Raw genomic sequence first — 22,402 nt, forward strand, 5'->3', positions numbered from 1 at the left:
AGGTCATCCAGCAGAATGCAGAGGTGAAGTCTCTGATGCAGGAGTTTTCTTGTTCATATGAACACCTAGGCTTGACATGAAAGTTTACAAAATGCTATGCATTGGAAAGCTGTTGATTTCCTTTTATCACAAGTCTTCAACTAAGCTCCTGCATAACAGTGGAAGCCTGCCCTGAGCAGTTTGGGATGGGAATATGACAAGTCAGGCATCTTGGGCACTTAGCATATCACAGTCACCTTATTGACACAGCCCTTGGGGGTTTTCTCACAGATTTTAAGTAAGCCAAGACATTTACAATCTATGTGCCAATGCTGGGCAACAGTGACTCTGAAGATAGCCCCAGTAACTCCAGATACTGAAGGAAGAGAAGATGTATTGCATAGCATATGGATACTGCCTTTTCTTTTCTTTAGTATTTGAAAGGCAGAATTACAGGAAGGGAGGGAGGGAGGGAGAGAGGGAGGGAGGGAGGGAGGAGGAGGAGGAGGAGGAGGAGGAGAGAGAGAGAGAGAGAGAGAGAGATATCTTCCATTTGCTAGTTCACTCCTCAAATGGCCCCAACAGCTGGGGCTATACCAGGTCGAAGCGATGAGCCTGGAGCTTCCTTGGGCCTCCCATATGGATTCAGGGGCCCAAGCTCTTGGCCATCCTCTGCTGCCTTCCCAGGCAGATTAGCAGGCAGCTGGATTGGAAGTGGAGCATCTGAGTCTTGAACCAGTGCCCATAAGGGATTCCAGTGTTGCAGGTGGCAGCTTAACCCATTATGCCATAGTACCAGCTCCTGAATACAGTCTTTCAACCAAAGGAGAGCAGCTGCTTACATACTGTGCTGTCAACCCCATTAGCTGAGCCTTTTGCCTGTAGAACTGGGCAGCATTTGAGACACCAAAAGAATAAACAACAAAGGAATGAAAGTGTTGTTTTATCACTTGTACAGAGTATTGCTCCCGTTTCTACCCAGCAGGCAAACAGTAGACAAACCACCATGACAAGAAATAAAGACAATACACTACTTTTAATTGAGTGATTTAGTTCTTGCATGAATGGCACTAAGCCATGTATCAGGGAACAGCTCCATGTGTGTATTGTTCCATACTTGGCCATGAGTTTCCCATCTAGAAGCTGCTACCTTACCCACTCCTTAAGACATTTCCTCTTCTTTGAGGTCATTACAGCCCAAGTAAAAGACCCACCTCACCAGCAATGAGGAAATTGAAAGAATCACCAGACTGGGCCAGGATAGAGGTACATGAGGGCTTCAGACTAGAAGTCATGGCTTCTTCCTTAGGCAGTGAAAAATACAAGTGTTCAGCCTCTCACCCAGCTTTGGCTAACAGAAATGTTGGCATGCAACAGGCTTTCACCTAAAATGTAATTGGGTCAAGCAAGCTTTATAAGTCTTACAATTTTAAATGTGGCTACATTTCAATTTCACAGAGCATCTAACCTTAAGGAGCCCTGCTATGGAAATCTGGGGATGCCTTTTGCTATTTGGCTTCACATTCTATTTTAGAATACATGAATAGGTTTTTCACTCAGTATAAACCCACCCGCGCTGAGTGAGTGGGAGCTCCATTCTGATATTATGTCTGAGGCTGCTCACTCAGGAGAGAGGACACCCTTCCCTAGCCCAGACCCAGGAATGTGCCAGAAAAACAAAAGCCACCAGCTATCCTGGGAACCCTGCCAGCTACTCTAACCAGACTCATGTATTTCCAAGTTTCTGCTGGTATTCTAATGTACCCAAGTAGGCCAGGTAATTTCTGATCTCCTAGAACCTTTTGGCATCCATTTCTCTAGACTAACCCTAGCCCTGGTATGAATCTGTGAATCTGTCCTAAGCTGATATATGTTCACCCCATCCCAGAACCCTTGATAGATTTCTGCTAGTAATCTTATATACTAGTAAGAAGGCAAGTTAGGTAGTTAAGCATACTTAGTTTTGGGTTGGCATTGTGGCACAGCAGTTTAATCTACCACCTGTGACATTGGCATCCCATGTAAACACTGATTCTTGTCCCAGCTGCTCTGCTTTCTACCCTTCTCCCTGTTAATGTGACTGGGACATCAGCAGAAGATGGTCCAAGTACCTGGGCCCCTGCCATCCACTAGGAGACCTGGATGGGATTCCAGGTCCCTGACTTTGGGCTGGCCCAGTCCTGGCTGTTGTGGCCATTTGGGGAGTGACCCAGAAGATTGAAAACCTCTCTCTCTCTCTCTTTCTCTCTCTCTCTCCATCTCTCTCTGTAACACTGCCTGCTTTTCAAATAAATAAAATAAATCTTTTAGAGAAAAACATACGTATTTGCAAGTGAATTATATGCCACAACCTTGGCTTAGGTCTTTTGTTTGAAACTCAGATACTGCTTGAAGCCCTTGTACTACACAAGCCTATTTGAGTTTATGTATGTAAGCATAGTCACATTTTCCATTCAGCAATATCGGTAGCATCAGGTTTTACCTGCTATATAGTAAGTTATTAATCATTAATCTAAGCTCTTCAAGGAGCTGGATATCTAATTTGAGTTTCTATTTTTCATAAAGATCCCCCTCTGGGTATCTTCCAGCTTCTTAGTTATGCTTCAAAGAATGATGTGAAATAAAATTGACTCAAGAAAATCCTGTGCAAAGCCCCAGCACCACTCACACACGCCCTGCAGACACTGGGGTATGGGCCTAACTATTTCCTGCAGATGGAAGACTGTGGCTTTTGGTCTCACAAGCCTCCGAGTCACCCACCTTCACTCCATGTGATCTGAATACGGTTCCCTCCAAGTCTTGCAGTAACTGGTTGTCCGTGCTATAAGCCCTGACGTCAGCTGTGTTCACCTTGTGTGACCTGTGGACAGTCCCTTCTACATCCCACAACACCAGGATTACAGCCTTCGGTGCTGCACACCTTGGCTTTTCCTATGCTGCTCCCACGCATCTCAAGGAAAGTCCTCTTTGATGTCTTGTGGCCCTGAGACCTTGGTTTCTGGCATCACAACCCCTGCACTTATTTGGTAGGACCTGAGAACACTTCCCTCTGCATCCCACAGCATCAGAGCCACGGCTACTGCCGCCACAAACCCCAGTGCCACTGGAACTTAACTCTGTGGGGCCTGAGTATATGCACTTTTAGAGGCCCACTTCCACTGCAAAGTTACACTACGACCTCCACAAACCTTCAGAGTAGAAAATTGGGGCACTCACAGACACTACTGACTGATTATAGTGAAGAAAGTCCACAGGGGCTACAATTCTGAGCTCGTCTAGAACCAAAGGCCAAGTACCTACTAAAGCAGCACTCTACATCCCATCTAAATGGGCGGTTTTGTCCAACAACAGCTACTCCATTAGATTGAAAGAAGCAACTTAGACCAGATGTGCAGTCATCAACTGAGGGAAGCAAGAAATAAAAATTCAAGGGAAAATGGCAGCTCAAATGGAAACTGATAACTCCAGAAATAGAATCAAATTTAAAGGAAATAAGAGAAATGCCTAAAAAAAATAACAAAATACCAGTCCCAAGAAAACTCATGAGATGCAAGAAAATAGAGAGAAGGAATTCAACAAAATGGAAATGAGAATGAGAAATTCAACCAAGAGATAGGAATCATAAAAGAGAATCAACCAGAAATCTTGGAGCTTCAAAACAATCAAGGGGTTGCCATTGTGGCGCAGCAAGTTAAGCCATGAGCGGAGATGCCAGCATTCCATACAGGCACCAGTTTGAGTTCTGCTCCTCTGCTTCTGACCCAGATCCTTGATACTGTGCCTGGGGAAGTAGCAGAAGATGGCCCAAGTGCTTGGACCCCAGCTACCCATATGGGGGACCTGAAAGAAGAAGCTCTTAGCTCCTGGCTTCAGATTGGCTCAGCTCTGGCTATTACAGCCATTTAAGGAGTAAACTAGCAGATGGAAGACATCTCCCCCAACCCCACCCCCAACCCCATCTCTGTCTGGCTTTCAAATAAATAAATAAATCTTTAAAAAACAACTCCAATCAATAAAAAAGTACAATCCAGAGCTTCAACAACAGAATATACCAAATAAAAAAGAAATAAATAGAATTAAAAAAAGAGCCTGAAGAAGGCCTATGAAACACATGGAACACCATTCATTGAGCAAATATTAACAACTTTGGAATACCTGAGGAAGGGAAAAGTCATTGGAAATATATTTAGTGAAATAAAAGCTAAAAACATTCTAACTCTTGAAAGAGCTATGGACTCCCAGATGCAGGAAACTTAAAAGATCCCAATTAGACTCAATCTAGAAGGAGCTTCTCCAAGGCATACTATAGTCAAAGTGACAAAAGTCAAAGACAAAGAGAGGATTCTAAAAATGGTGAGAGAAAAGCTGCATGTCACATACAATAGAATCTTCACTGGACTGACAGCAGAGTTGTCAGCAGAAGGTTCACAGGCCAGGAGGGAATGGCCTGATGTAGTCAATGCCCAGAAAGAAATTAACTTCCCACCAAGGACACAATACACTGCAAAGCCATCCTTCAGAAATGAACACCATACAAAGTCTCTCCCAGATAAGCCAAAATGGAGGGAATTCGTTACACTAACACTGCAAGAAATGCTTAAGGGAGTCCTACATTAGATGTAAAAGGACAACTACCATTATGAAAACGCACAAAAGTACAGAACTCACTAGTGGAACTCACATAAGAAAGAGAAAGAAAATTAAATCTTGTGGCAGAAAACTACCAAACCGGCAGACATTCAGCACAGCAGTTAAGACAGTGCTTGGGACATTGCATCCCTTATCAAATTCAAGTCCTGGCTCCGCTCCTAATTCCAGCTTCCTGCTTATGTGCACTCTGGGAGGCAGTGGGTGATTGCTCAAGCACGTGGGTCCTTGCCACTCACCTGGAAGATCTGGATCGAGTTCCCCACTCCCGGCTTTCACTGGCCTAGTCCTTGATGTCGCAGGCACTTCGGGAGTAAGTCAGCATATGAACAATACTACTACTTCTCTGAATTCCAACTAAATATTACTAATACATTTCTTTTAAAAGAAAGCTACCAAACCACAAAGATAAATGATAAGAGGTGGGAAAAACCAAAGCATACACAAAACAATCAGAAAGCCATTTAAAAAATAACAGGAGTAAATTCTTATTTATCAATGATAACCTCAACTGTAAATGGATTAAATTATCTAAAGACATTCACTGGATAAGTGGATTAAAAAAAATCCAACTACCTGCTGCTTAAAGGGAACTCACTTTACTGCTAAACATACACACAGACTGAAAGTGAAGAAAGAAAGAAAGATATCCCTCACAAATGGGATCCAAAAGAAGGCAGGAGTAGATGTAAAGATATCTTAAAAGAAATTATAAATATATATGCATCCAGCACCAAATTGTGTCAATATACAATCTAATTACACATTTCAAGAATTTAGAAAAGAACAAATCAAGTACAAAATTAGTGTAGAATGAAAGAAAAAAATAGCAGACAAGAAGTAAATGAAATAAAAACTAAAAAAAAAATCAACGAAATGAAAAGTTTGTTTTTAAAAGATAAACGAAGGACACAAATCTTCAGCTAGACTAACAGAGAAAATCCAAATAAACACAATTAAAGAGGAAAAAGGTAGCACAGCAACTATTTAACCACAGAAATACAAAGGATCATTAGAAACTACCACAAACAATTATATACTAACAAATTGGAAAACCCTAACTGAAAGGGATAAATTCCTGGACATGTACAGTCTATCACAATTTAATCAAGAAGAAAAAGAAAATCAAACAGGCCAATAATGAAAAACAGATCCAAGAAGTGATGATTTTACAACTGAATTTTACACATTTAAACACTTTTTGAGATTTATTTGAAAGGCAGAGTTACATACACAGAGAGAGAAAGAGAGAGATGGAATGCTTAACCCACTGTGCCACAACACCATCTCTGGGAATTCTACACATTTAAAGAACTAACTCCAATTCTTTTCAAACTATTCTAAAAAATTGAAAATGAAGGAATTCTCTCAAATTTATTTTGAAAGGCTGGCATTATCTCAATACCAAAATCAGATGCTACAAAAAAAGAAAATCACACACTAATATCTTTGATGCAGAACATAGGTGTAGAATTTCTTTCTTTTTCTTTTTCTTTTTCTTTTTCTTTCTTTTTTTTTTTTTTTTGACAGTCAGAGTGGACAGTGAGAGAGAGAGACAGAGAGAAAGGTCTTCCTTTGCCGTTGCTTCACCCTCCAATGGCCGCCGCGGCCGGCGCACCGCGCTGATCCAATGGCAGGAGCCAGGTACTTCTCCTGGTCTCCCATGGGGTGCAGGGCCCAAGGACTTGGGCCATTCTCCACTGCACTCCCGGGCCACAGCAGAGAGCTGGACTGGAAGAGGGGCAACCGGGACAGAATCCGGCGCCCCGACCGGAACTAGAACCCGGTGTGCCGGCGCCACAAGGCGGAGGATTAGCCTAGTGAGCCGTGGCGCTGGCTGCATAGTTTTATTTTTAATACACACTTTTCATGAAGTTTTTGAATACATCTCATTACACAATGAATTATTATTCATTCACAAAAAATGAAATTCTATCATTTCAGGCAAAATGGATAGAATTGGAAAACATCATGTTAAGTGAAATAAGTCAGATATGGAAGGAAAAATACCACATGTTCTCTCTTATATGTGGAAGCTAAAACTATTTTACCTGAATGTAGAATAGAGATTACCTGATGTTGGGAAGAGTGAGGGGGTCCCTGTTTAAGGGGACATTTGGTAATGAGTATCAAAACTCAGAGAGAAGGAATAAGTTCTAGTGTTCCAGGGCACAGTGGGGGGTGACAATAACACATTATGTATTTTTAGGAAGAACTAGAGCAGAGGGACTCAACGATTCCAATCATAAATGATAAGGAAATGATAAGGTTCATTACCCTGGGTGGATCTGTACACAGGGTACACATTGCATGCATGTGCTGAAATGCCACACTGTACCCTGTAAATATGTACACTTATTGCATGTTAATCAAAAAGAAAGAAGAAAAATCTGTGCAGATAAAAGGAGTATTAAAAATTAAACAGCTCCCACACACACCTATAAAGTCACTTGTCACTTCTAGCAAGATAACTAGACCTTGAAAAAAAAAAACACTGTAGTTAAATTACATGAAAGTACTAAACAGATGATGAATTCAGTGTTGCAGAAGATCCGACTGTGACATTTGCCACCAATTCTTCTCCAGGGAGCTATGGGTCACCTAGATGTGGAGAGAGACATCGTCCTACATCAGCTCCGAAAGCCTCCCAGACATGAAGAGGAACCCCCTCCCCAGCCCAGACCGGTGGGTGTGTCCAGGTGGCCAGGGCTTCAGCCTGCCTGGGATCCCTGTTAGCTACTCGTGCAGGGGTGACCGTCAGGACAACTTCTCGCTGGTGGGAAGAACCCCTCAGTCAGATGCTACACCACACACTTGAGGACACCACAGTTTGTAGAGTGGGTGCGCACAAAGCCTGCTGAACGAATAAATGGTGCTAGCGGGAACAGTGGGTTCTAAGATCAATGGCCCATATGGCACACAATAGGAGAGGGAGGAATAGGAGGAGGAAGACGGGGAGGAGGAAAAACAATGAAATCCATTTTTCCTGCTTACAAGATGGCCTTGGGAAAATTCCTATAACGTGGGCTGTAGAGAGATTTGATTTGGATCTTGATCCCCTTCCCCAAACGCTCTCAACTTGCTTTCACCTGTTTTTTTTTTTTTTTTTTTTTTTTTTTTTTTTTTTTTTTGGACAGGCAGAGTTAGACAGTGAGAAAGAGAGACAGAGAGAAAGGTTTTCCTTCCATTGGTTCACCCTCCAAATGGCTGCTATGGCCTGCGCGCTGCGCCAATCCAAAGCCAGGAGCCAGGTGCTTCCTTCTGGTCTCCCATGCGGGTGCAGGGCCCAAGAAATTGGGCCATCCTCCACTGCCTTCCCGGGCCACAGCAGAGAGCTGGACTGGAAGAGGAGCAACCGGAACAAAATCCGGCGCCCCAACTGGACTAGAACCCGGAGTGCCGCAGCTGCAGACGGAGGATCAGCCTAGTGAGCCGCGGCGCCGGCCGCCTTCACCTGTCTTGAACAGGACGACCTGACCCTGCTGCATTCTAGAGCCAGCCACTGGTGCGCTGGATTCTTTTCACTCTTCTCAAAGTTTCGTTCTCGCCTCTCTCCTACATTGTCAGTTCCAAAGGCGATCAACACTAACAGCATTCAAAGGTGCTAAAAAACACCCAATCTGATAAGCGATCTCCCAGATCGCCCATACCTCAACCAACGTGCTAGTCACTCACACTGGATAGCAGCCTGCTAGAAGGTGCCCATCACTGTCATCAAAACTGCCTCTGACTCCACTCAGTTTTTGTCAGTCATCAACCCTCTACATCTTGCCAAATCCAGGGGTGACTTTCCAGCTCATGGTACTGAGATTTTACCAAAGCAGACTCCCCAAAGATTTGGGGTCCCAATTTCCAGCTTGGAGTCTGTGCTGAGATGACTGCTGAGCTATCAATTGCATCTTCCAGTTTCGCCAACCAGCCACGCAACCACAGGGAGCCACATGGCTGATTCTTACCAAGAGGCAGGGATCAGATCACATACGGACTCCGAGAGTATGGTAAGGAGTTTGAATTTTATTCCAAGATTGATAGAAAATTAGATTGTTTATAGCAAGATCTTTCTCCTTGAAACTGAAATGTTTATTCCTGGTTGCCTTCTGCACTTGCTCTCATTCTCCACTACCCCAGGTCTTTGCGTGGCCAGCCACTTCTTTCCACGCCTCAGTTAAAAATGTCTCCACCAACTAATCCATCCAAATATCTTCCCTCTAATAATCCCTCACGTTAGTTTTCCCCATAGCACTTACTGGTGCCTAACATTGCATGATGTTGCCTTACTCTCAGACTTCAAAGTGTAGCAGAATCACCTGGACACCTGCAAGAAAAACAAAGTTCTCTCCCAAATCCCAGAATTCAAGAGGTTTGGGATAGAGCTTAGTAATCTGCATCTAACTGGATATTTCTGACCCAACTGCATCACAGATGGCCACGTGCAGGTGCTGCCTGGTCATCAGGGAGGTAAAAGATCCCTTTTCAAAGAGAAAGAGTTTCTTTCAAGAGAGGGTTCTGTGGGACTTCACCTGGCTTAGCTGGAGGAAAAGAGCCATTTGGCTAGGCAGCTTGGCTCTTGAGAACTTTTTTTTTTAAAGATTTATTTATTTGAAAGGTAGAGTGACAGAGACACAGAGGTAGAGAGAGAGAAAGAGGTCTTCCATCTGCTTCCATTCACCCCCCGGATGGCCGCAACGGCCGGAGCTGCGCCGATCTGAAGCCAGGAGCCAGGAGCTTCTTCCAGGTGAAGGGAAGTGGAGCAGCTGGGACTCGAATTGGCGCCCATATGGGATGCCGGCACTGCAAGTGGCGACTTTACCCACGACACCACAGCGCCAGAATCTCTGGAACATTTTAAAAACCATTGTTTCACACAAATCCTATTTGTAAGTCTTTGAAGTCATTGTGTGACTTTGACTTTGTAGCTTTATCTCTATGCGCCTTCATTGTCACTTCTATAAAATAAGATTATATTAAATGAGGAGGGCCAGTGCTGTGGCTCAGTAGGTTAATCCTCCACCTGCAGCACTGGCATCCCATATGGGTGCTGATTCTAGTTCCGGCTGCTGCTCTTCTAATCCAGGTCTCTGCTGTGGCCTGGGAAAGCAGTAGAAGATGGCCCAAGTGCTTGGGCCCCTGCACCCATGTGGGAGACCAGGAAGAAGCTCCTGGCTCCTGGATTCAGATGGGTGCAGCTCTGGCCTTTCAGGCCACTTGAGAAATGGATGGAAGACCTCTCTCTCTGTCTCCACTCTCTCTCATTGTCTATAACTCTAACCTCTCAAATAAATAAATACAATCTTTTAAAAAATAAATTAGGTATTACCTCAGGTCTCTCTCAGTCCCAGGGAGTCTTATCTATAGGCACTCATTTCACAGCACTTATACCCTCAATCAGTAACAGGAATAGGGGCAAAGGCTGAGATACAGAGGTGTTTGTCACGGAAGGGGAATGTTACTTTAGGCCTCAGAACTTTGTAAAAACTTCCCATGGCACCAAATTCCCAGTTAAAGAAAAAATACTTTCAAAAGCTGAGTCCTGTAGAATTGCCAGGGAGTTCTGCACTTTTGCCCATAAACATTTCTTTGCTGTCAAGTGCTAAGAACCTGGGTACTTAGAACAACTGCACCATGAAAAGGCTGTAGAAGGAAAGTAAGCAAACAGAGCAGTGAAACCAGAAATGCTGCATGGAAATCAGTAAACAACACAGCACAGAGGAATAGCGTTATCATTGTCCCACTGATTACAGCTTGTCAAATAGTGCAATTTTGTTCAGGCTTTCAAAGAAGAAAATTTAATGGGATAAAAGAGAGTCTTCTTTCATGACAGCACTGAGACCATGTGGAGGGGACAGATAAAAGAACTGGAGAAATGTCTGTCCCCTCATTTATTCACAAAATATTTGTTGACCCAAGTGTTGTGCTAGCAGCTGGAGATATCAAGATGGTTAGAGAATAGTATCTGTCCTCAGAGAATTAAGAGTGATGAGCAGACAATAGCAATGTAGTCAGTGATGAAGCAAAGGAGATTGGGGTTCAGTCGCTGGGGGAAAGGCCAGGACAGCTTCTCAGAGGAGGTGGTTGAACTTTGACTTGAAAGGCAGTGAAAGTTCACCAGGAATGTAAGCAAAAAAGTACCTATAGGGAACTGAAAATATTGGTGGTATTATTTTGTCAGAATTTTTCCTGTTGCTATCAAGAGCAGCCTTGAATATGGATTGGCTTTGTGACTTGCTTTGGCCCATGGGATGGCACACAAGGGATGACACACCAGGTCCTAGAACCTCTGCACACATCCATTCTCTGTAGATCTCTGCAAGCACCGACCCAGCAAGCCCAGGCTAGCTTTCTGGAGGAAGAGCAACTGCAGGGAAGAAAGCCACCCTAAGTCAGCCAGCCCCCAGGCAAGCCAACAGCTGACCACAGGTGCATGGGTACGTGTAGCCAAGATCAGCCTGACCTGACCCAGACCACTAGTTTTTCCCACGAGCAATAGTAAATGGTTGCTGTTTTCAGCCACTGCATTTTGGAATTGTTCCTTATGGATTAGCAGATAACTGGAAGAACCTTCTAATGTGAATTTAGAGTAATGTTATTCCATGCCTTAAATCAGCATCACGCCGGCGCCACGGCTCACTAGGCTAATCCTCCACCTTGCAGCGTCAGCAGACCAGGTTCTAGTCCCGGCTGGGGCGCCGGATTCTGTCCTGGTTGCCCCTCTTCCAGGCCAGCTCTCTCCTGTGGCCAGGGAGTGCAGTGGAGGATGGCCCAAGTACTTGGGCCCTGCACCCCATGGGAGACCAGGAGAAGTACCTGGCTCCTGCCTTCGGATCAGTGCGGTGCGCCGGCCGCAGCGCGCTGGCCGCGGCGGCCATTGGAGGGTGAACCAACGGCAAAGGAAGACCTTTCTCTCTGTCTCTCTCTCTCACTGTCCACTCTGCCTGTCAAAAAAAAAAAAAAAAAAATTAGCATCACAGAGAAGCTGAAACAAAAGGCTGCAGAGGAAAAACAAAACTTTCTTGTGACTGCATATTTATAAATATCCCCCACCTTCACCACCTCCCCTGTTTTCCTGATCAAATACATCAAATCAAACAGAATTATTTCACAAATACCACCTTTCAGAAGAGCCCACCATGAAGAGAATAGAAAAAATAAATAGAATTACTTTCTCTCACCTAAATGCACTCTGTAATAAAGGTGCAGAATACACAAATCACTAAACATAAACTGCCTGGTTGCTTTTGCTGCTTATGTTGACTTTTAGCTCAGATGTTGTTTGGTTTTGATTGTCTCACACAATCTCTGCTCCTTCCTCTTCAATCTAAGCACAAATATACAGTGAAAATTTTCCATGACTGCGTTAAATTGAGCACAAGTAGCCCTGAACCACTTTAATCACCTGTGTATCCACTACTGGATGTGATTGGGGGGGTTCAGGACAGCTACATAGCCAAAGAAAGCTCCCTGTGGTCTCTATTTATGTCTCCCTCTGGCTTGCTAATCCTTTATCCTGCAGAAATCAGAAAATTCTATTTTTTCTTTGCATGAAGAAAATGTAAAAACATTTTTAAAATGCCATGCATTGGTTTTGTCTAATCTTGATTAAAACAATCCCTCTGTTACAATTTGGTATGGACAGGGAGCCTGGCACAGAGACAATACAATATCATGATCCTAAAAAGCCTATTTGTTCTGTTTTGTGGTGCAAAATCCTTTCTCTAGGCTGATAACTTAAAAAAGGAAGTGCATTGAATGTTCACACCCCAATGAACTAAATGAAGAGCCTTGTTAGCTCCTGTTCTCAAGTTCAAGATACTCTGTTGTATTTCTTGTCATTCAAATTATAGCACAAGGGCCATAGCATCTAATTGTGCTCCTGCTAAGTACTACAGTAAAAGGATGTTTCTCCTTAAACAAAATATAAAACACATTTTACAAAGTCACATAGAGCTAAGTGTGCATGCACAATACTCATACACAAATGAGTGCACATAAAACTAATGAAACGTAATAGGAGTAGCAGATTGCATCAGAGTCAGTTTTCTGGTCCTGGTATCGTACTGCAGTTATACAGGATATGACCACTGTGAGAAATTGGAAAAATAATATGTGCAATTTCTCTGAGTTATTTTTTAACTGGAAATGAATCTAGAATTATCTCAAAAACAGTTAGATTTAATTTAAAAAATAAATTCACAAAAATGAGAAGAAAAACAATGGCTAACATCATAAAGCTTTGAAAGTAGTTAAGCCTCCACATGGTTATGAGATAATTGTCTTAGATGATTGCAGAAGCCAAATTCTAAGACACCAGGAAGGAAAGTTGAGAAATAATCTTATTCAGTCACAGCATCTCCAAAAGTTTGGGAACTGGGAGCACATCTCCCACGCCCCAACACACACTCCCTTGGAAATGGTCTGAAGAGTGGGTGAAGGCTAAGGGAAGCAGGATCTGATCATGGCTCTACAGCCTCTCCCCCATCCGTGACCTTGAGCCTCCACCCCTCCTCCTACACACTGCTGGACTGAGCCCTGTTCTCTGAAGGGGGTAGGGCGAAGGAGAATTCTCTATGGGGGACTCCTCCTGGAGTCAAGTGAAGGAGACCAATTGAAATAGCAGATGACCTGATGAAACCAAGGAAGAATCCCCTTCTATTTTTACCTACTTGGCTTCCAGACCCTAGACAGACAAGTCTCAGCCTACAGGCCTGGGGTTAGAATAATAATTTACGGGAAATCTGACTAGTCCAAGAGGAAAATCAAAGATAATAACATGGCTTGGTTGGGTGGGGGAGGGAATGTAACTATCAGGGTTCAGTAAGGAAGTCGGAGCCACTAAGAGTAGTAGGACATCAAGGAGCTTACTCAAGGAACTGAAGCTTGCACAAACATGGGAGGAGCAGGGAGAGTGGAAGTCAGAAGGAGGAGATGGGGATTTCCTTTTCCTTTCTGACAAAATAGGCGCATCCAAAGGTGTCCACGTCCTATTCCCGTGAAACGTGAACGCGTTGTCTTACCCGGCAAAAGGGACTTTGTAGGTGTGAATATTTTAGGATTCTTGAGATGGGGAGATTACCTAGATTTTCTAGGTGGGCGCAAAGTTATCATAGCAGTTGTTGAAAGAAGGAAGCTGGAGGACAAAAAAAAAAAAAAAAAAAATGGAGACAGAATTGGAGAATGCAGTGATGCGTCTTGAAAAAGAAGGAGCCTGGAACCAATGGACGTAGTATTCAGAAGCTGCAGAGAACAAGCGCGTGGGTTTCTCTCCTGAAGGCTCCGGAAGAAGTCGACTTGATTTTAGACACCTAACTTCCAAAAGTAAAAGAGAATAAATCTGTTACACAGAGTTTGTCATAATTTATTACATCAGTCATAGGAAACGAAAACACAGAATCTTAAAGCTCGGGTGTAACCGAGCCCATAGGAAATCTTCAGAGCGAGGTCATTTTTGACTGTTTAACTGGGTGGGTGAAGGGGAGCTGTGGCCAAGCCATGGAAACTGCATCCTCTGTACAAACTGTGGTCAAGCACTTGGTGGCTTGGGGCCACTCTTGGTTAGTGCAGTCAGTAGTGGGGATGAATGGTTAGAGCCCTAGGGAACCTTTCCAGCTATAGGTCCCTGTCTCTGATTGCTGCGACCTCCTGCCTTCCAAATCCTAGGCAAGTTTCTCTCTTTGCCAAAGCTAATCACACAGAAAAGGGGGTTGTGGGAGCCTAACTCCTGGCCTGACATAGCGGTGGTAAGTCCAAGGTGACAAAACACACCATGCTCTAGGAAGTCCCTTACAAACACTCCAGATAGAACTCCCTTCAACAAAACTGAGAATAAGCAAGTCTCACACATGTGCTTAGAACTTCCCATCAAGGTGTTTGTTCTTACTCTTAAAAATAAGCAGAAGTTCAAGGATTATCCACCATCTCATGGTGGGAGAGGGCTGTCAACATGAGAAATACATATCAAAACATAAAGGAGAAAGGGGAAGGAAATGAAGACTGTGCACAGGGGCTGGCATTTGGTGCAGCAGGTAGGCATAGCTTGGGATGCCCATATTCCATAGCAGAAGGCCTAAGTTCAAGTCCTGGCTTTGCTTTAGATTCTACCCTCCTGCTAATGTACACCCTTGGAGGCAGCAGGCGATGGCTCAAGGGTCTCTGCACCCTGGTCTAAGATCCAGATTGAGTTCTAGGCTCCTGGCTTCAGCCTGGCCATGCCCCAGCTTTTGCAAGCTTTTGGGGGAGTGAACGAGCAGATGGGACATCTCTGTCTCTGTTGGTCGTTCTGTCTCTCTGTTGTTCAAATAAATTATCATTTTTTAATAAAAAAAAGCTGTGCCCAGAAGAGAAATATATAACACTACAATAACAACTGAAATCATCAGTTTAGTTAGAGGTTTAAGAGGAAAAGATTACAGTCATGAAATATCATTGTTAGAATGCTTTAGAAAAATGAACATTCAGAAGAACCCAGGGGAACTCTTAAAAATTTGAACATGCTAACTGAAGTGAAAAATCCACTGGAAAAATGAAAGAGTAAAGTCAAGGAAATTCTTGAGAAAGAAGAATTTCAAAAAACAAAGAAACAGAAAGTGAGAGAGAAAATCCATGATGGTTAGAGAATTACAGCAGAAAGTCCATTACAGATGCCAGGGGCATGGGAAAAGTCAGCAAAAGCATTCAGAACATTTCCCAGAACTGAGGATGTGAGTTTCCAGACTGAAAGGGCCCAGCCCACGAAACATACAGCTCAGTAGATAAAAATATGCCCGCACCAACTGACTCCATGGTCAAGTTTCAGAATAGTGGAGCCAAAGAAGAGATTCTCTAAGTTTCCCAAGATTTCAAAGCAGTCTCAACAATAAAGAGTTTATACATCAGAATTGCCTCATACTTTTAATGGCAATCTCAGAAGACAGAAGACTAGAGATATGTTTTCAAAATTCTGAAGATAATCACTTCCAGCACTTAATTCTACCCAGCCAATCCATCAAGGGGGAAACAACGATATTTTTAGGTAATTGGGGTCTGAACTGTTTATTTTCCAGGAAACTTTGCTAAGACATTGGGTGGTTTATCCCATGACAATGAGGGAATGAGCCAAGACAAAGGAAAATATACAAGAAATACAAAGAATAGAGGTGCTCTAACCCAAGGGAATGGCAGAGGGCAACAGGGAAGGGAAATACTAGGTAGCAACCATGCAGGAACCTGTAGGGCAGCCAGCGTCAAACGGGAGCAGCAAGCCCAAGAGACAGAGCCTCTCCCATTGAACTGATGTCTAGCCAACTACATATTATGATATATTTACTATATAGCTCTAGCCTGACTGAATAATGTGCTCCCCTACAAAGTAAACCAAGAATGAGAAACAAATACATGTGGGCCCAGAAACAAGGGAATCCAATTTAGGAGGCAAAGAGTGTTGGAATGGGATGACAGTCCGGCATTCCCAGGACGCCATCTGGGTAGATGACTTTCAGAGCAGCCAGCCCCTGGGGGATAACAGAGGCCTTCAGGAGTCTCCAAGAAAAAGAAATGGCGTTGTTGTAACTAATTCTGTAAGATACTGTATTGAGTAATTATTGGAAAGTATGGGAAGAATCTGCTGTCAGTATCAAGAACACTAAGTAAATTTTAAAAGGCAATTTCAGGGGAAAAGGAATTAAAACATAATCATAACACACTCTAGAGCTGGTGTTCCTTGCTGTCTTCCAGCTGTCAGCATTTGCAGGTCTCTACCGAGGTCTTCTGTGGAAGTTTCAGAAGGTCGTGCTGTCTGCACAGAGCAGGCTGCAAGTGCTGGGAATTAGCAACCCCTGGGAGCAGCCTTCAGGAATGACTGATAGGGACTGGTATATAAATACCCCAGCTCCCTCACCCTTCAAGTGGGCTGACACTGAGTGGCTTGTTCCACACCATTTCCCACACTTTTCCTCATCGGATCAAGCCAGTTACCCACATACTGTTCATCGCTGACACTGTGCACCATTTGTTAACTTCCATTCCCTTTATCACTCCCTTATTCCCCTGCTGGTGTCTTGTGTGCCTCTCAAACAAATTACTGGCATCGGAAGTATTGTCACGAGGTCTGACTCTGCAGAACTCAGATATTATGGATTTCAGCTGTGCATGAAAGTCGCACGGGCATAATAACATGAACACTACATAGAGATTCAACCAAAATTTGGAGTACAATTAAATCAGGAAAATAGGAGAGGAGATGGTGGTGATACAAGGGTGGTGATACAAGAGAGTTAAATCCCCGTCTATCATATTAGACACTCAATAGATTGTGCTCACACTGATAAATCAGAAGAGAACAGTATTCCTCTATTATTTGAAAGCACAGAGATCTAAAACTGCCAGAGGACATTTATTTATTTATTTGATGAATGCATTTTTACACAGATACAACTTTAGGAACACAGTGGTTCTTTCCCTCGCGCCCCCCACCCTGCTCCCTTCCCACCTCCCATTCTCTCTCCCATCTCTTTCTTCATTATGGATCATTTTTAGTATGACTTTATATATAGACGACCAACTCTATGCTAATCATAGAGTTCAACAATTTGCCCCCACACTCACACACAACATATAGAGTACAGTTTGGGGAGAGAATTTGCAGTCGATTCGCATATTACAGTTCGATAGAGACAGAGGTCCTACCTGGGGAGCAAGTACACAGAGAATATTGTTGTTCCTTTAACAATTGACACTCTTTTTTTATGACGTCAGTGATCATCTGAGGTTCTTGTCGTGAGCTGCCAGGGCTATGGAGGCCTTTTCTGACCATAGACTTCATCATTATTTGGACACGGCCATAAGCAAAGAGGATGTTCTCTCCCTTCGGAGAAGAGTGTCTCAGAAGGAACATCTTAAAGAGTCAAAAGTGGTTGTCTCTGAGAAGAGGGAGTTGGAATGAGGGAGAAGTTGGGACAGGGAATTATGTGTTCTCATACAGAAACCTTTAAATCTCATTTATACTGTTACTTATACTGTAAATTTATATTGTAAATCTCATTATACTGTTATTCTTACTAGCATTACTAGTAGTGTGTACGACCTTAAAATAATTTAATCAATGAGAAAAAGAAAAGCAAAAGAAGGAAGAAAGCAATGAAGGAAGAAAAAAGTGGGGGAGGAGGAGAGAGAGTTACAAAGGAGAAAGACCTAGGACGCCAGAACTGTTTAGAAAAGTCAGAATGTTTTACGATCGAAACTCCCTTTCCTCAGTGGGACTGTAACTCCTTAATCCCAATTGCTTGTGTTAAATCCGAAGCAAGGAAAATATGCTTTGGAGAACCATGGAGCCATAAAGCACGTCTGTTGCAGGAAATATTTTTAGACAATGAAATACATCTGCTATTACTCCCTTAGGTTGTAAATGACCTCATTGGCGCATGTGTGTCTCCCATTCTCTTGCCCCTTTTCTCCCTGAGGTTACCAGGTAATGCCTTTGGCTCATGAAGATTTGCTTCACCCTCATCCTTTCAAAGGCGTTTTTATCCCCGTTCTAAGCAAACATCTTCCAGGAGAGGAGATTCAAGTCCTCACTGGTTTTGGGTACAGAGGATCCAAAAGCTGAACAAGACAGAGTTTGTTTCTATGAAGCCTACATCCTGTGGTGGGGACTGAAGATAAATGAACAAAAATTTAAAATACAATTAGGATACATGCTGTGAAGAAATACATAGTGAGATGTGACCAGAGAGCAAGTGCAGAAGGCCCTGGGGAGGGCGGCCTCCGAGGAGTGCAAACAGCCCTGGAAGGACACTGCTGGGGGCCCAGCATGGGGAGGAGGGCTCACGTGGGCGTTGCATTGCCACCACCACAGAGGGTCAGAGGTTGGGAAGAACACCCAGGTGGAGGGCAAGAGGGAAGCAGCTTTAGAAGGAACATAAATGGGACTAGGTTGGCCTACTACGCAGCTTCACCAAGGACTGGCTCTACCAGCTGTTTGCCAAGGAGCCACTGATGACCAGGACATAAGCAAGCCAAACTTGTTTTATAGGACACTGCAAAAATGTTCATGGGAAATGGAATTAAAAGATCATTTTGATTCAAAAATTTACACACAATGTTCTCATGGTACTCATTTCCAGGAGTATTCTGAAGACTCTCTGCATTTGTATGTAAATCTACTTGTGTATTCTACATCCAGTGGCGTGTGTGCCTTCCACCAAGAAAGAGATGTGAATGTTAGATAAAAATCCTCCAAGTTTATTACAGTTTCCACAAACAACATTTCTGATTAAAATACCACTATCTCAGAATCTTATCTCTAAAATAGGGAAAATGATCTGCTCGTTTTTACCAAATGCGATGAAATTTAAGGGACCTTGGGTTCCTTCAATTATTCTCACCTGCCTCAAGTCTAGGACTTATGCGACATGAACGCGCAGTAATACTGAAGACATTTTCACGGTAATAACCTTGTTGTCAGCTGGTTGGCCTACAGCTTGAGTATTCCTGCACAGCTTCATATCTCACCATATGGCTCATCTTGCACAACTTTAGATCAGAGACAAAGATGTTCCAGTGTGCTGCATCAGTGGCACAGCAAACAATGCCATTTAAGAAACGGCCCATGTCTTTCTGGAGTCAACTCCTGGAAGCTGGTGAGTAGCTACACATTTTCAGTCTCAACGATATGGAAGAGTCAAAGCTGGAACAGAAGCGAAGATGTTCTGAGCCTAAGAATCTCCAAGGTAAGAACAGAATCACCTAACTTCTACCAACTCTCATCAGGTGGAGACTAAGGGCATTTTTTTTCAGTGTTTGCTCTTTGCTTTTAGCCAGCAGCTAGGCTGTGGCTTTCAGATCCCACTTTGAACAAATGCTCTGTTTTGGCCTGTTTGCCCAACCACGGATCCTCAGCTACCTACTCGGCTATGCCTCGGGTTCCACCTCCGCAGGCTATGTCTCACCCCTCCATTCAGCAGTCAGTCTGTCAGTTCTTTCCTTGTTTGTTCTACAAATATCTAGCAAAGCTCTACCCCTGGCTCCAGTTGTTCTGGGAACTGAGACCACTGTGGAATAGTATGGAAGAGCTCTGGCCCTGATGTGCTGCCTGGAGGGGGAAGACAGACAGGCAGCAAATGAAAAGGTGATTCAGAAGGTAACGGGCTGGGACCTGGCTGGAGAGTGGTGTGAAGTCTTTGGCTGAGTGCTCAGGAAAAGCCTCCCTGAGGATGTGGCATTGAATCTTAGGCTCATGGGCTGATGAGAAGCAAATAAGCACTGGGAAAGGGGAGGTGAAGCATTCCAGGCAGAGAGCACATGTGCAAAGGCCCTGAGGTGGAAAAGAAAAGAAAAGCAGTAGAGTAAGATACAAAAACTTCCTGAGCCCCCAAGCGTTGTTTTCACAGGCTGCAAAGCATTATGTATTGTGTGTATGTGTGTGTGCGCGTGTGTGTGTCTATGCGTGTGCGTGTGTGTGTATGTGTATTTATGTGTATTAAGGGTCTGGAAGGCTATTCCCCAAAATGTCAATTGTCATTTTCTGAGCAACTTTTATTCTTCCTTTACATGTCTTCTAATTTCTAATTATTACATATTAACATTAATTAATTACATAATAATAAACCAACCACTCTGAAAAGTTCCATTTATTTTCTTACAATAACTTTATTAAATTCTAATAGTTCTTACATAAGAATTTTTATATAATACTACAGTGCTTATACTGCATTTTTTATAAAAACAGTAAAACATAAATTCAAGGAAAATAATAATTCAATCCACTGAGTAAACCTTACTCACTTAAAAATTTTAAATTCAAATTGGCTATAATTCTAGACACTATGGGCTGAAGTTTGCCTAGCTATCATCTATGGAAATAAATTATGTGTAAGTATTTCAAAGAAAGTGATGAATCCAATGAAGGAGTAAAGACAATAGTTTCCTAGCTATTTGTGCTCTTTTTAAAGATTTACTTATTTATTTTAAAGTCAGAGTTACACAGAGAGAGAAGGAGAGGCAGAGAGAGAGAGGTCTTCTATCCTCTGTTTCACTCCCCAACTGGCTGCAACAGTCAGCCAGGAGCCAGGAGCTTCTTCCAGGTCTTCTACATGGATGCAGGGGCCCAAGGACTTGGGCCATCTTCTACTGCTTTCCCAGGCCACAGCAGAGAGCTGGATCAGAAGAGGAGCAGCTGGGACTAGAACTGGCGCCCATATGGGATGCTGGCATTGGAGACGGTGGCTTTATCTGCTACGACACAGCGCTGGCTCCTTGTACTCTCTTCTAGCCTTCCTGTTCACACACCACATGCTGAGAGGACAAATGGTCATCTGCATATGGTCCTTACAAATCACCAGGCCCAGTTTCTGCCCTGAGGTCATCATCTCTGCTCAAGAGCAAGACCACTGCAAAGGCCATAAAAATGTTCTTTCAGGTGTGATCATTTGGCCTAGAGGTTAAGACACCGGTTGGGACACCCAAGATCAGAGTGCCTGGGTTTGAGTCCCACCGTAGCTCCTGACTCTACCTTTCCGCTAATGTGCATCTAGGGAGGCAGCAGGTGATGGCTCAGGTAGTCAGGTCTCTGCCACCCATGTTGGAGACCTGGACTGAGTTCCGGACTCTAATGTCAGCCTGGCCCAGTCCCAGCTGTTGTAAGCATTAGGGGAATAAACTAGCAATGGGGGATCTCTCTCTCTCTCTCTCTCTCTCTCTCTCTCCCTCTCTGTCTCTGTCTCTCTCTCTCTGCAATAAATAACTTTTAAATGTTCTTTTAAGCCTCTTTCTGGATCCTACTTCAGTCTTCGCTCCAATCAGGGAATGGTCAAGTGATTTTGCTGCATTTATTAATACGTTGAAAACAGCTAAGAAGCCATACATAGCTTGTTCCTTCAATCTTAGAGCAAGAATGTAATTCTGGAAAATAAACAATTCCAGGCCAACGCCACAGCTCAATAGGCTAATCCTCCGCCTGCGGTGCTGGCACACCGGGTTCTAGTCTCGGTCGGGGCGCCGGATTCTGTCCCGGTTGCTCCTTTTCCAGTCCAGCTCTCTGCTGTGGCCCGGGAGTGCAGTGGAGGATGGCCCAAGTGCTTGGGCCCTGCACCCGCATGGGAGACAAGGAGGAAGCACCTGGCTCCTGGCTTTGGATTGGTGCAGCACCAGCCACAGCGGCCCATTGGATGGTGAACCAATGGAAAAGGAAGACCTTTCTCTCTGTCTCGCTCTCTCTCACTGTCCACTTTGCCTGTCAAAAAAAAAAAAAAAAAAAAAGAAAGAAAAAAGAAAATAAACAACTCCAGTCTCAGGCAGGTCCGTGCTAGTAACCAGACACCATAATGACAGAGCCCTGGTGAAGCGGTCACAGCAGTGGGCAGGCAGTGGCAGCAACCGTGACCAACAGAAAGGGCCTGGGAGGTGAGTAAGCAAGGAGGAAGGTTGAAGGCTCACAGAAGTTTTTAGCTTAGAGGCAATGCAAAGCATCAGGCCTGGTGTCACCCACAGCTTTCATCAACATTGCAGTTACTGCAGCATCTGTCAAAACTATGATGGCTTCTGCATACTGAGTGATCTCCCCGTGGTCAGAGACGTGCAGCTCCCAAACTTGCTTCATCCTCCTGGCCATGTGAGATGCTTCTGAACATAAGGATTCCTAGACTCTGCTCCCAGAGACCACGATTCAGTGGTTCGCATGGGGAGATTCCAAATCTGCATCCCTGCAAATCTCCCCAGGTGACGTAATCAGGTTTGGAAAGTTGAGCTTTTGAGAAAAGTTGGCAGGCCCTTGGTGTAGCGAAACATCTCAATGATCCAACTTTGCAGG

At 43.8% G+C, this 22,402-nt stretch overlaps 1 protein-coding gene across 2 annotated transcripts in view; it reads right to left on the minus strand.

Annotated features, from left to right (window-relative positions):
- The window catches only part of KCNAB1 (potassium voltage-gated channel subfamily A regulatory beta subunit 1), a 454,438-nt gene that overhangs the window by 299,271 nt on the left and 132,765 nt on the right, over positions 1–22,402 (minus strand).

The sequence above is a fragment of the Oryctolagus cuniculus genome, chromosome 4 (assembly GCF_964237555.1).
Source record: "Oryctolagus cuniculus chromosome 4, mOryCun1.1, whole genome shotgun sequence".
In the NCBI taxonomy this organism is placed as follows: Eukaryota; Metazoa; Chordata; class Mammalia; order Lagomorpha; family Leporidae; genus Oryctolagus; species Oryctolagus cuniculus.